This window comes from Megascapheus bottae, unplaced genomic scaffold (assembly GCF_031878675.1).
Source record: "Megascapheus bottae isolate mThoBot1 unplaced genomic scaffold, mThoBot2.hap1 HAP1_SCAFFOLD_197, whole genome shotgun sequence".
Taxonomy (NCBI): domain Eukaryota; kingdom Metazoa; phylum Chordata; class Mammalia; order Rodentia; family Geomyidae; genus Megascapheus; species Megascapheus bottae.
Genome location: NW_028327740.1, coordinates 183,124 through 195,119, shown reverse-complemented (window position 1 = coordinate 195,119; position 11,996 = coordinate 183,124). Strand labels below are relative to the sequence as shown.

The 11,996-nt window shown below is 43.2% G+C and overlaps 1 non-coding gene and 1 pseudogene across 1 annotated transcript; both read right to left on the bottom strand.

Annotated features, from left to right (window-relative positions):
* Window positions 1-6,547: 6,547 nt before the first annotated feature.
* On the bottom strand, window positions 6,548-6,682 carry LOC150039250 (small nucleolar RNA SNORA13). Its single transcript, XR_016534457.1, has one exon. It is a non-coding gene; the product is annotated as a small nucleolar RNA SNORA13 (small nucleolar RNA).
* Window positions 6,683-9,991: 3,309 nt separating this feature from the next.
* On the bottom strand, window positions 9,992-11,734 carry LOC150039249 (germ cell-less protein-like 1 pseudogene; annotated as a pseudogene).
* Window positions 11,735-11,996: the final 262 nt, after the last annotated feature.

Genomic DNA, 11,996 nt, shown 5'->3' with positions numbered 1-11,996 from the left:
TTTATATGTGCTTAATAAGTTCTTTGAAATTTGTTTAGGGAAGGGGGAAATCAAGATAAGTGGAGGGTGGATTGGAGGGAAATGGTCATGAGAAATGGTATCAATGTTTGTGAAGTTATGCACCTTCTATCTGGTGAATATAATGGAAAACTTCTATTAATCACAATAAAAAATATTAAAATCAATAAATATATGAAATAAAAAAATAACCAATCCTTTCTGGTCTGTTCTCAGATGGCTCATAAGATGTTTAAGTTTGTAGATCTAAAGTCTAAGCACTTTAGGTTATAAATGAAGCATAGTTGCAGAGATGTGTTTTCCTTATTTATAGGAGGAGCCCCAATGTTCAAGCAAAAGAAGAGTTATGGAAGCATATTCAGTGAGTATTGGTGTCTTTACTACCTTGTTCTAGAATAAAGGTAGTTTTAATGCAATCCCAAGGAGAGCCACTGAGAGGCAGCTGATGGGGAGCCATCAGTTCTCTCAGAAGTGAAGTAAAGTAAGTGGGCAGGTCTAAATACATTAGCCTGTGGTTCCAAAACAGCCTTTTTTTTCAATGAGAGAAATAGCCCTCTTTCATCAAGTTCTGAGTCTAGCTAGTAACCTATTCAATGTTGTGAGGAGGGGGGGTGGTTATTGGGTTCATACTCAGGAGCTTGCAAGGCAAGCACTCAAAACCACACAAGCCTATCGTCCAGGCTTTTTTGGTTTTAGATAAGTTTTTGATAGGGTGTGGGGGATTTTCTCCTTTTGAAGCTGGCCTTGGTCCTTGATGCTCCCAGTTTCTACTTTCCTTTAGATCTCAGCCTCCTGAGTATCTAGGAATACAGAACCACTGGTGCCTTGTTTCAAGTGTTTTTCAAGCCAGAGAAACAAAGACAAATTGGGGACAGATATTATTGTTAACAATGGCAGAGAGAAGATTTACTCAAATCTGAATTTATTTTTCCAGAGGAGGTATGTACATCCTTGAAATTGGGTACAAATATGGTTAAAGACAACAGAAGGACATCGTGTCTAGCTGCCTTAACATAATCAGTTTAAAGCTCCTGAATTCGGTCTCACAGAGCCTTGAATGTCATTCTGCAGGGTTTGACATCATTCTCACGGAGAAGTTTAACAAGATGATATGAACTTAAAGACAGTTGGATGAACTAATAGATGCAGAAGTTGACATTTATGATTGGCTAGTGCCAGCCTGTCGTTGTGTGTGAATCCTGTAGAGAAGCCAATTAAAACTACTGTGTCTCTCTCATAAAACCATGTTAGCTATGCAGTTTTATACATTATAAACTTGGAAGTTCATACATTACCTACAAAGCTGCTATGCTATTTTCCATTGCCCTGCTCCTTTCTTATCAATTACTTGATTAAAGATCTTTTTCTAAAAAAACAGATACACAGATGGATTTATGTGCCAGTTTATTGGGAAGTACCCTGTGGTACTTGATGGTAAGTGAAAGAAGAGAGATGTGGGTTGAGGTACAACTAAACTGTGTAGCTCAGTCCCCTAATGGGAACTTATGGGAAGCTCTGGAGCTTCAGTCATCCTGTCTTGAGCTAAAAAGGTTGTTGTGGCTGAGGGCTGTTTTTGGAAGGCTTGTGGGATTGGATAGGGTGGGTCTTTTCAGGCTAGGGTAGTTCCCAGAGGATCTCAAATTTGAGCTGTGTAGCAAACCAGAATTTCCAAGAATCCCAGCCTGGAATGGAAATCTAAGCAACACACACAGATTCTATCACAATCCATGTGATTTATCAGCATCACTGAAGAATTTCAAAAATGGCAAATTAGGCAAGGACTATGTCCTAATGGTAGAGCGTGCCTAGCATACATGAATATAGCTAGAAGCAGTGCTGTGGCTCAATGGTAGAGTAGTAGCCTTGAGAAAGCCCAAGAACAGTGCTCAGGCCCTAAGTTCAAACCCTCCACTTCCCCCCCAAAAGCAAATTATACAGAATAAATAGCTCTCATTTTTGCTGTATGCAAGTCTAGAGCATCTTCTGTCAGATGTGGTGATCCTAAGCCTGCTTTCAAATGAAACAGCTATCCACTGACCACCTCAAGGAATGGTACCCACCAGCCTGAGCAGTCAGTACATCCTGGTGGACCACTTCATCTACTCTACTGCACCAATAACTAGTGTCTTGCTTCTAAATGATTAATATTGTACACATTCTGTCCTTTTACAAAAACTACTTACTGACTCTAGCATATACATGTAAAAATGTTTTCTTTCAGAAAAGAAATGGGTCCAAAGACAGCCTGATTGAAGAAAAACCTCATCTATCTACAAGCAATTTGACTGGAAAGCACACAGCAAAAACAGTGAAAACTGTTCAAGCTGCCTGCCTCAAGATAGAGACTTGATCCTAATGAAGAGCCAGGAGTGGGCTGGGAAGGGTATATCACTGATACTTGTCAAACTGTAAATTAGCTAACTATTCAAGTATCTTGGACCTTTGTCTCCTGAGTACAAAGAGAAAGCATCCTCACTTCTTGTGCTGAACAGGACTGAAGGGTAGCCTTGTAAGCTCGATGTCATATCTTACTTTCTGAAACTGGACACCATCCACACATCTGCCCACAAGCACAACCAGACCAGATGCTTGTTCTCATAAGCCTCCAGGAGTCCTGGCCTGCAGCTGGCTTTTGCTGTGCAATAGAATGCCAAGTGGGCAGAAAACCATATTCCCAGGTCGAAGTAGTTTAAACTAGTGCTCCACAGGGAGGCATCACCCTCAGACAGTTTTTATTTATATGAAGCTCACTCTAATATTTTATTGTGGCATTAAGTCCCACTGGTTATTTACAAATGATGTAAAATCTGTTTTTCAGTGTTACTTTTTTATGTATTTTTATTGTAATTAATAGATGGGTTACATGATATTTGCCAGATAGATTGTGCATTAATTCAAATATATTGAAACCCTTTCACATGTTCAGTGTTACTTTTTAAATGTCCTTGTTGGTGGAGGTAAGCTACATAACAATTTTTGTCTTTCCACTGTCTGGCTCCCAAGCTTACCTGGCGATTCACATGACCTGGGAAAATGGGGCATCCTTTCTAGCTCCAGTATTTTCTCTGAGACTACTGCCTCTGCTCTAGTGTCTAGTCATACTCTTCCTTTTAGTCATCTGGGCTACAGAAAACAATTCCCTCTACTTTTCATTTCACTTTTGGCCACTTTGCAACCTCTGACCTACCTAGGACCTCTTCCCCAGGTCAGATTTATACCTGAGGCAATATGGTTCATTATTCCGGAGCTGCTTCTATCACAAGAAAATGCTGCCCCACAGCTACATTTGGGGCCAGTAAGCTTGTGGCAAGTTAAACATCCTTGTTTAACTGGTCCAAGCCAGACTAAATCCTACCTGCCCTAGTCTGTTCGCTACCTGATTAATTTCCTGCTATAACAAAGCCCAAACCGTAAGTGGTCTAGCCTTTTCTACCCATCTCTTCCAAATTACCACCCCATAGGCCCTGTTAATAGCCAGCTATCTTACAAAAGAAAAAAACAGCATAAGCCATAGAAGGGGTTTATTTTTCTTGCCCCACTATCCCAAAAGGTACCTTTTTAGGCCCAACCTGACTAGCTTATGCTTCAGACTCAAATCACATGACAGAATTCATCTCACAAAGAGCAGTTGGACATATTTCTTCAGCAGCTATATATCCTCCTATAGGAGCTATGTTTTAGGTATTGTTTCCAGCTCTTAGTACAGTGCTTTGCACTCAATTCTAGCTGCTCAGGAGCCTAAGATTTGAAGGTTGTTGTTGGATGCCAGCCAGGGCAAAAAAGCCCTTTAGAATCTACAATCTCCAATTACCTAAAAACAGCTGGAAATTAAGCTGTGGCATAAGTGGCTGAGCAGTAGTCTCGGGCACTAAAACCTTAGGAACAGTGTATAAACTGAGTTCAAACCCTTGAAACAGTACACAGAAAAATACGAAATGCACATACAACCACCCCAGTGAATGTACTAAAGCACAAACGGGAGTTTAACCGTGAGCTAGGTAGTGTAATTATTTGCAAGAACACCTTGCTATCAATATCCCAATGTCATTCTTTAAAGAAATAGAAGCGGCAATCCAAAATTTCATATGGATTAATAGAAGACCCCGTATAGCAAAAACACTCCTTAGCAGAAAGAACAGCGCTGGAGGAATTTCAATTCCAAACTTTAGCCTCTATTACAGAGCTATAATTATCAAAACAGCTTGGTACTGGCACAGGAACAGGCCTGACAACCAATGGAATAGAACTGAGGACCCAGATATTAAACCACAGACCTATGGCCACCTAATCTTTGACAAGGGAGCCAAAAAATTAGAATGGAAGAAAGACAGCCTCTTCAACAAGTTGTGCTGGCAGAACTGCTTAAGCACCTTAGAAAACTAAAGCTGGATCCGTCGTTGTCACCTTGCACTAGAATTAACTCCAAATGGATCAAAGACCTGGAGGTAAAAGCTGACACACTGAAAACTTTACAAGAAGGAATAGGGGATACACTAGGCCTCCTTGGCACAGGTCGAAACTTTCTTAATAAAGACCAAGAATCACAACAAATCAGAGAAAGGCTGGATAAGTGGGATTACATTAAACTGCAGAGCTTTTGTATGGCAAAGGACATAGCTAGTAAACTAATCAGGAAGCCTACAGAGTGGGAGAAGATCTTCACCAACCAAACAACGGACAAAGGCCTCATATCTAAAATATATCAACAACTCAAAAAATTGAATCACTCCAAAACTAACCTCCAAAGTAACAACCATCCCATTAAAAAATGGGCCAAACACTTAAAGAGAGTCTTCTCTGAAGAAGAAACAATTTTATGGCCTGTAGACACATGAAGAAATGCTCAACATCTCTGGTCATAAAAGAAATGCAAATCAAAACAACTCTAAGATTCCACCTCATTCCAGTTAGAATGGCCAGGATCAGGAAAACGAATAACAACAGATGCTGGAAGGGATGTGGCCAGGAGGGATCACTACTACACTGTTGGTGGGAGTGCAAACTCGTTCAACCACTATGGAAAGCAGTGTGCCAGTGCCTCAAAAGGCTAAACACAGAACTCCCCTTTGACCCAGCAATTCCACTACTTGGCATTTACCCAACCATCCAGAAACAAGGGCATACTAAATCCACTAGCACAACAATGTTCATTGCAGCACTATTCACCATAGCAAAGATATGGAACCAACCCAGATGTCCCTCAGTTGATGAGTGGATCAACAAGTTGTGGTATTTGTACACAATGGAATTCTATGCTGCTGTCAGAAAGAATGACATCACCCCATTTGTTAGGAAATGGAAAGACTTAGAAAAAGTCATATTAAGTGAAGTAAGCCGGACTCAAAGGAACTTAGGCTCAATGGTTTCCCTCATTCGTCATAATCAGTAGAAACCTTGGGCTCTACTAGCAGAGATCTGCAATAGAGCAAAATCTTGATACATAAGGCCATATAATGTGAAGCTAATTGAAATGACCTCCAGGATATTGAAACAAAAGCCATATAATGAAGGATTGTTGTCCTTAATGTACTATGTTCTCTCTCATCTCCTTTGCTATCCCTTGGTTATCTCATATTGGTATAGTATCTCACTTTGTTATCTGATGTATTGAATTTATTTGTATTTGGATATTTGAAATTTGATAGGGAAGGGGGGAAAACCAAGACGGGAGGGTGTGGGGGGAGGGAAATGGGTACCAAGACACGTGAAAGGGTATCAATGTATGTGAATTAATGCACCTTCTATCTGGCAAATATCATGTAACCCTTTTACTAATTACAATAAAAATCAAAAAAGAAAAAAAAAAGAAAACCTTGCTAGGAGCGATCCCAAGGCTATCAGACATGCTGATGAGACTTCAGAAAGATTTGAAGTTCCTGGTAGTAAAGATTGAACCTTCCCTTAGAGTTTTCATCAGAGGACTATTTTATGGTGAATAAAAGACTTAAAACACAGGTGTCAAACAGTAAAACATTTATTCATAAACTGTCTTAAGCATATAGTCGAGGATGCTGGATAGGCATTTATGTGTTCCCTGCAACTTTTGAAGATCCAACACCTAAAATCCTCACCATGGACGCCCTAAAAGGAAAAAGCAACAACTTTTGAAAACATGTGCCACATCTTCATTAGACAGTGCATGCTTCTTTACCAAAAAAAGTTAACACTATTACTGTATTCAGCTCTGAATACCAACACACCTTTATATTTGGGCAATGAGAACGAATCTAAGCAGTCTAGAAAGCCTCTGTTTTGTGTTATTTCTCTCCTACACCATTTTATTTGCTAACTTTGGGGCAGGTGTACTAATGATGAACCACAATATTAAAAAATCGCTCTCCCCCACCCCTCCGTGCAACTCCCTTATCACCTTACCTGAAGTGCCACATGGTTTTGAACTAGGACAACCCTTATCGAGCATTCATCTTTCACCTGGAGAAAAATTATTTCAAAGTGGTTAAAGGAACCACATACCAAACTCGGGCCATCTCAGAGACCACTTATACATGTAGATGAACATAAAAGCACGCACTGTCCATTGTGCAGCTCCACTACCAAAGATACCAAAAATTTGAGGGCAGGAAAAGGCTGCAAAACATTTATTTGCGCCTTTTTTGACACCACATTCACTAGTTCCCAAAAGAGAAAGGGCAACACAAAGGCTACCAGGAAAGCTGCGTGCGGCCTGGGCTGCAGCTGCGTGTGCGCGTGAAGATTTGCCTGCCAAGATGGTGGTGTGCACACACACACTCTCCCGTCACGTCTGAGCCCAGGAAGCAGGACTAATGACCGACATCCTCACCTGCACCTTGTCATGCCTGGTGTGGGCCCCGGCGGCTGCAGCAGAGGGAAGTGTCTGCACTGGTCCACCAGGCCGTCCGCCATCACACGCAAGCAATCACAGGCCACAGGCCGCCTCCGGCCCTCCGGGACTTTCTCGGGAGAAAACGGCCAACTTAGACTCCAGGTTGCAAAGCCGGGCTACGGGCAGGGGGCTATCCCGGCCAGCACCCATGTGTGGAAGGCCTGAGGGAACATACCAGTCCAGACACGCACAGCACCATCACTGCCACTGAAAGGAGAAAAGGCATGCCCCCTACCCAGAATGCTTTTCTACGGCCTGAAGGAACCAGCTCCGCAGGGTACAAGGGGAGGCCTGTGCCAGCGGACCGCACCATCTGCAGCCTCACTCTCACCTGTGGCTGTGCAGTCGGAGGCCACAGGCTCAGGGCGAGCCGAGGGTCCACAGGCCGTCTGGAAGCCTGAAGCCCGTTTCTGGTTGGAACCAATTCTGGTGACAGAAAAACAAATGTTTCCTCGGGTGTGGTCTGAGCAGCAGATGCGGCCCAGACACCTCAGACTCGTAGACCCACCGTGCCGCCCACCGTCTCCAGTCAAGGGACAGTAAGGTCATTCATGAAAACATTTATGATAATGGTTAATCATGAGGACACAGAAAACAAAAATAGGGAATGCAAACCTGAGAGCTGGCCCGACTCCGGGGCTGTGCCTGGGTAATCCTGGCTACTCAGGAGGCTGGGACTTGAGGATCAGGGTTCGAAGCCGGCCTGGGAGATGCTTCTCTCCAATTAACCAACAGAAAAAGAAAGGCAAAAGTGGCGCTGAGGCCTCTGTGGTAGAGAGCTAGCCTTGAGTGACACAGATAGAGGAGAGAGCCCAGGCTGGGAGCGCGTGCGGGTGCCCACACAGGAGCGGGGCCAGCAGCTCAGCGGGTGGAGGCCCTGGGTCTTAACACTAGTACTGTTATAAACAAACAAGGTGTTTCTAGCTGCACTCCAGGCCCAGGAAGAGAACGAGGACCAGGATTATATTAAAACATGCAAATTAGTCACATCATAAACGTACAGAGAGGTTGTGGTGTTTTGTATTGTAAATACACTAGTTTCTTCTTGTTCTTGTTCTTCTTGTTCCTCCTCCTCCTCCTCCTCCTCCTTCTCCTCCTCCTTTTCCTTTTCTTCCTCTTCTTCTTCTTCTTCTTCTTCTTCTTCTTCTTCTTCTTCTTCTTCTTGCTCTTCTTGTTCTTCCTCCTCCTCCTCCTCTTCCTCCTCCTCTTCCTCCTCCTCCTCCTCTTCCTCCTCCTCCTCCTGCTCCGTTGCCTTCTCCTCCTCGTCCTCTGCCTCCTCCTCCTCCTTCTCCTCCTCCTCCTCCTCCTCCTCCTCCTCTTCTTCTTCTTCTTCTTCTTCTTCTTCTTATTCTTCTTCTTCTTTCTGTTTGTCTTCTTCTTTTTATTCTCCTCTTTCTTCTCCTTATTGTCAGTCCTGGGGCGTGGACCCAGGGCCTGAGTACTGTCCTTGAGCTTTCTCAAGGCTAGCACTCTACTTGAGCCTTGGCATCACTTCTGCCTTTTTTTCTATGTATGTGTTACTAAGGAATCGAACCCAGGACTAGGTGCATGCTAGACAAGAACTCTACCACTGGGTCACAGTCCCAGCCATAGCTACATATTATTTCATTTTTAAAAATGCAATCAATATAAGTCTATCAGGAACATCTTTTTTTCCCTGTCAGTTCTGGGGCTTGAACTCTGGGCCTAGGCACTGTCCTTGAGTTGAAGTGCTCAAGGTTACCACCCTACATTTTTAAGCCACAGAGCCACCTCCACTTTTCTGGAGTCTCATACTTTCCTGCCCAGGCTGGCTTTGAATCACAATCCTCAGATCTCAGGCTCCTGAATAGCTAGGATTACAGTCTTGAGCCACCTGTGCCGGGCGGTGTTTACGTTGAAATTCCTGCTAACTCTTACATTTTTTATGTATAATATACACTGAGCACATTTAGTTCACACAAACATGTTTCAAATGCTCAGTCAGTAGCTGACAAGGCTAGCAATGGAAAGTCTGGAGATGAACTTGGAGTAAAGCTGTGTTTGGGTGGTCATGAAACTTCCGGATTCAAAACCAGGTGCAAGTGGCTCACCCCTTGAATCCTAGATATTTGGAAGCTGAGATTTGAGTATCACAATTCAAAACCAACCCTTGGCAGAAAAATCTGCAAGATTTGATTTCTAATTAGCTAGCAAAATAGCTCTCCTAGAGGTATTGCTCAAGTGGTAGAGCACCAGACATCAATTTATAAAAGTAGAGCAAGGGTGTAAGGCTATGGTAATGGAAAAAAGGAAAAATAAAAACAGGAGAATGATCTGGGAACAGCAGGCTGTGGTGATGGTACCTGGCACAGAGCAAGGAATGAAGTAGAAATGTATGAGACAGACAGAAGCAAGACACGTAAGGCTCATTACTGTGAAAGAAATCAGGGTTTTATGCTGAAATTTTAGAATTATCACCATAGAGGTAAAGCAGAGGTTATTTTGTTTCTTCCTGTTAAGTGTAATGTTGGAAAGCCAGAAATGGTGCTGAGGCTCAAAGGCTAGAGCTCTAGCCTTGAGAAAGTCCAAGGACAGTGCTCAGGCCCTAAGCTCAAGCCCACGACTGGCAAAAAAAAGAAAAAAGAAAAAGCCCAAAGACAATGTTCAAGCCTTGAGTTCAAGGTCCAGGACTGGCAAAAAAGTATACAGAATGTTCAAGATAAGACCATGTAAAGGCAAAGGAAAAATCCTCTGAATCAAATTAATTTTTCCCTCAGTCAACTTTATTTAAAGGTCTACAGCTGTTATTTGCTTTTGCTTTTGTTGTTAAATCCTAAGAACGCTGAACTTAAAAAAAAGTGTGAAAATGTTTAAGTTTAAAGAAGTTTCTCATAATAACCTCCCAACCATGGGAAAGTGTTTAATGGCTAACTGAAGCGGTGACTGGAAAGCTACTGCAGGAACTACATGACGGGGAAGTGGAAGGGCAACTTTAAAGGCACCAATGGAAAAGCATTTATAAGGTGAGGAGGTGTTCAAAGAGCTGAGCAAAAGAAAGAGAAACTTACAGATGGCTCAACGAGGCTTACTAACATTAGGCAGGACCACAGTTTAAGCTAAATATCATCTATTGTTACAAAGCAACATTGAATTTACTTACATCAATTTTCTATTGATGCTAAATTAAAAGCAGGAATTGACATCTTTAAAACATACATGGTTTAAAAATGTTTTCTTATGCATAGAAATGTAATGAGGGTAAAAAATCATCTCCATGTTATCTGTACAGTACATAAGGCCTTTGTCAATGTTAGTCACCTTAGGTGTGATATCAGTAGGGCCACTGAATTAAAGCTGGCTTAACAAAAAGTTTTCAAAGTGCTACTGTTTCCAGCTGAGGAGATCCTCAATTTTCTGGATTATCTGGGTGGGGATTATTTTCAGTTCTTTTTTTCTGGTGATATATACAAGAAATTACAGCAGATATACAAAGGGAAGACCAGAAGCCTGCTGTCCAAATTCATCACCACTTGTTCCTGGTCCTTTTCAAGTGTAAGTATCTGATAGCCCGTTGTTCTACTACAGATTAGTTTTCCACTGCTATCAAAAGAAGCCAACCGCAATCTAAATGCTATGCTCCTTCGAGGCTGTAAACTGACAGATCCACAACATGGCTGATTCAGTGTATTGCGTTTGAAAATGATGTACCGAATTGTATAAGTTACAAGTAGGTCAAAGCCGAAATTAAAACCTGTCCACCGCCAGCAGTATTCACCATCTTTGGCGAGCTTTCTACCACATCTCATGCTATTTCCTTCTAGTTCTTCTTTATTAATTTCTTGAGGCCCCACTTCACTATCTTGCTCTGCCCGGAGCATAGCAAGCCACTGCTGTTTATACACAGAAGCCAGCCATTCTGAAGGTACCAGAGAATCTTGTTCAATAATTCTTGCAGAAGCCAGATCACTAATGATATACTGTAGCCTTAAATGTTTGAACACAGACACGAATGGTTTCCCTTGTTCAGTGTCAAGGAAGGCTGTGCCTTCAAGATCTTTTTTCCACTTAGAAAAGCAGACATCTGTTTCTGTCAAAAGCTGTTTCAAAGACCCATTCCAATAAGGCACCAGTTGAAGAAACATCCACTTTTTTAGAGGTGTATATAAATCCATCTCCACTTGCATCACAAATAAATTAGATGAACCAATGAGCTGTTTCATGACATTTATACTCAGTTCTTTGAAAAGGTCAACATTCTGGTGAGTCGTCAAATTGTTCAGAAGCCACTCAAGGCACTTTTTCTTTACAGAATCTAATCCATAGGTCCCTGTTGATGTGTAATAGCCACATACAGTTTTCACATTAATTGTTTCCTTCATTGTCTCACCACACTGCTGGATTAAACCATCCAACTGCAGCATGGAAGCTGCTGCCAAAATGGCAATGACACGACTGGGCTTTATTTAGACATCATCTTGATACTGCGATCCAAATGCAACCTGTAGTGTTGACATAAATATATTTTGTGTAAGCTCCATTCTTTGCCTAGAGCACAAATCTTAATATCACTGTTTTCACCATTCAAAAATAATGTTTGATAAATATATTTGGATGTATTCTTTAATTTTTTCCTCTGAGGGGTGTTGAGGAGCCGCTGCTGCTCGTCGCCCTGTTCCTCCTCCTCGTCGGTCTCCGAGTCGGGATGACAGTAGCAGAAGGCCCCGCTGCTCCGCTTGCACTTGCGGCTGCCCAGGCAGTAACAGAAGACATGGCCCGCAGGCTCGCCGCCAGGCTCTGGCCTCCGAAGCGAGCCCCCGCCCCAGGGCCGATCTCCGGCTGGGCTCGGGCTCGCCCGGGGTGGCGCAGCACCCCGCTGCTCAGGAAGCCCATGGGTCGCGGCTCCCCGGGGCTTCAGGGAGCACACTTCAGGGCGCCCAAAGGACGGTGTCCCCCGCCATGGCCTGGCCACCACCGCCCTCCTCCGCCACCCGGCCTAGGTGGCTACAAGACCACCTTCTCATGCACAGCCCCAACCATCGCAGTGGACGCCTGCGCCTCCATCCTCTGCCCCGCCCGCTATGTCTGCTGGGCCACGCGCGGGCTCCATGGAAACTCGCCCCCTGGCTTTCGCAACAAAGCCTAAAATAAATAC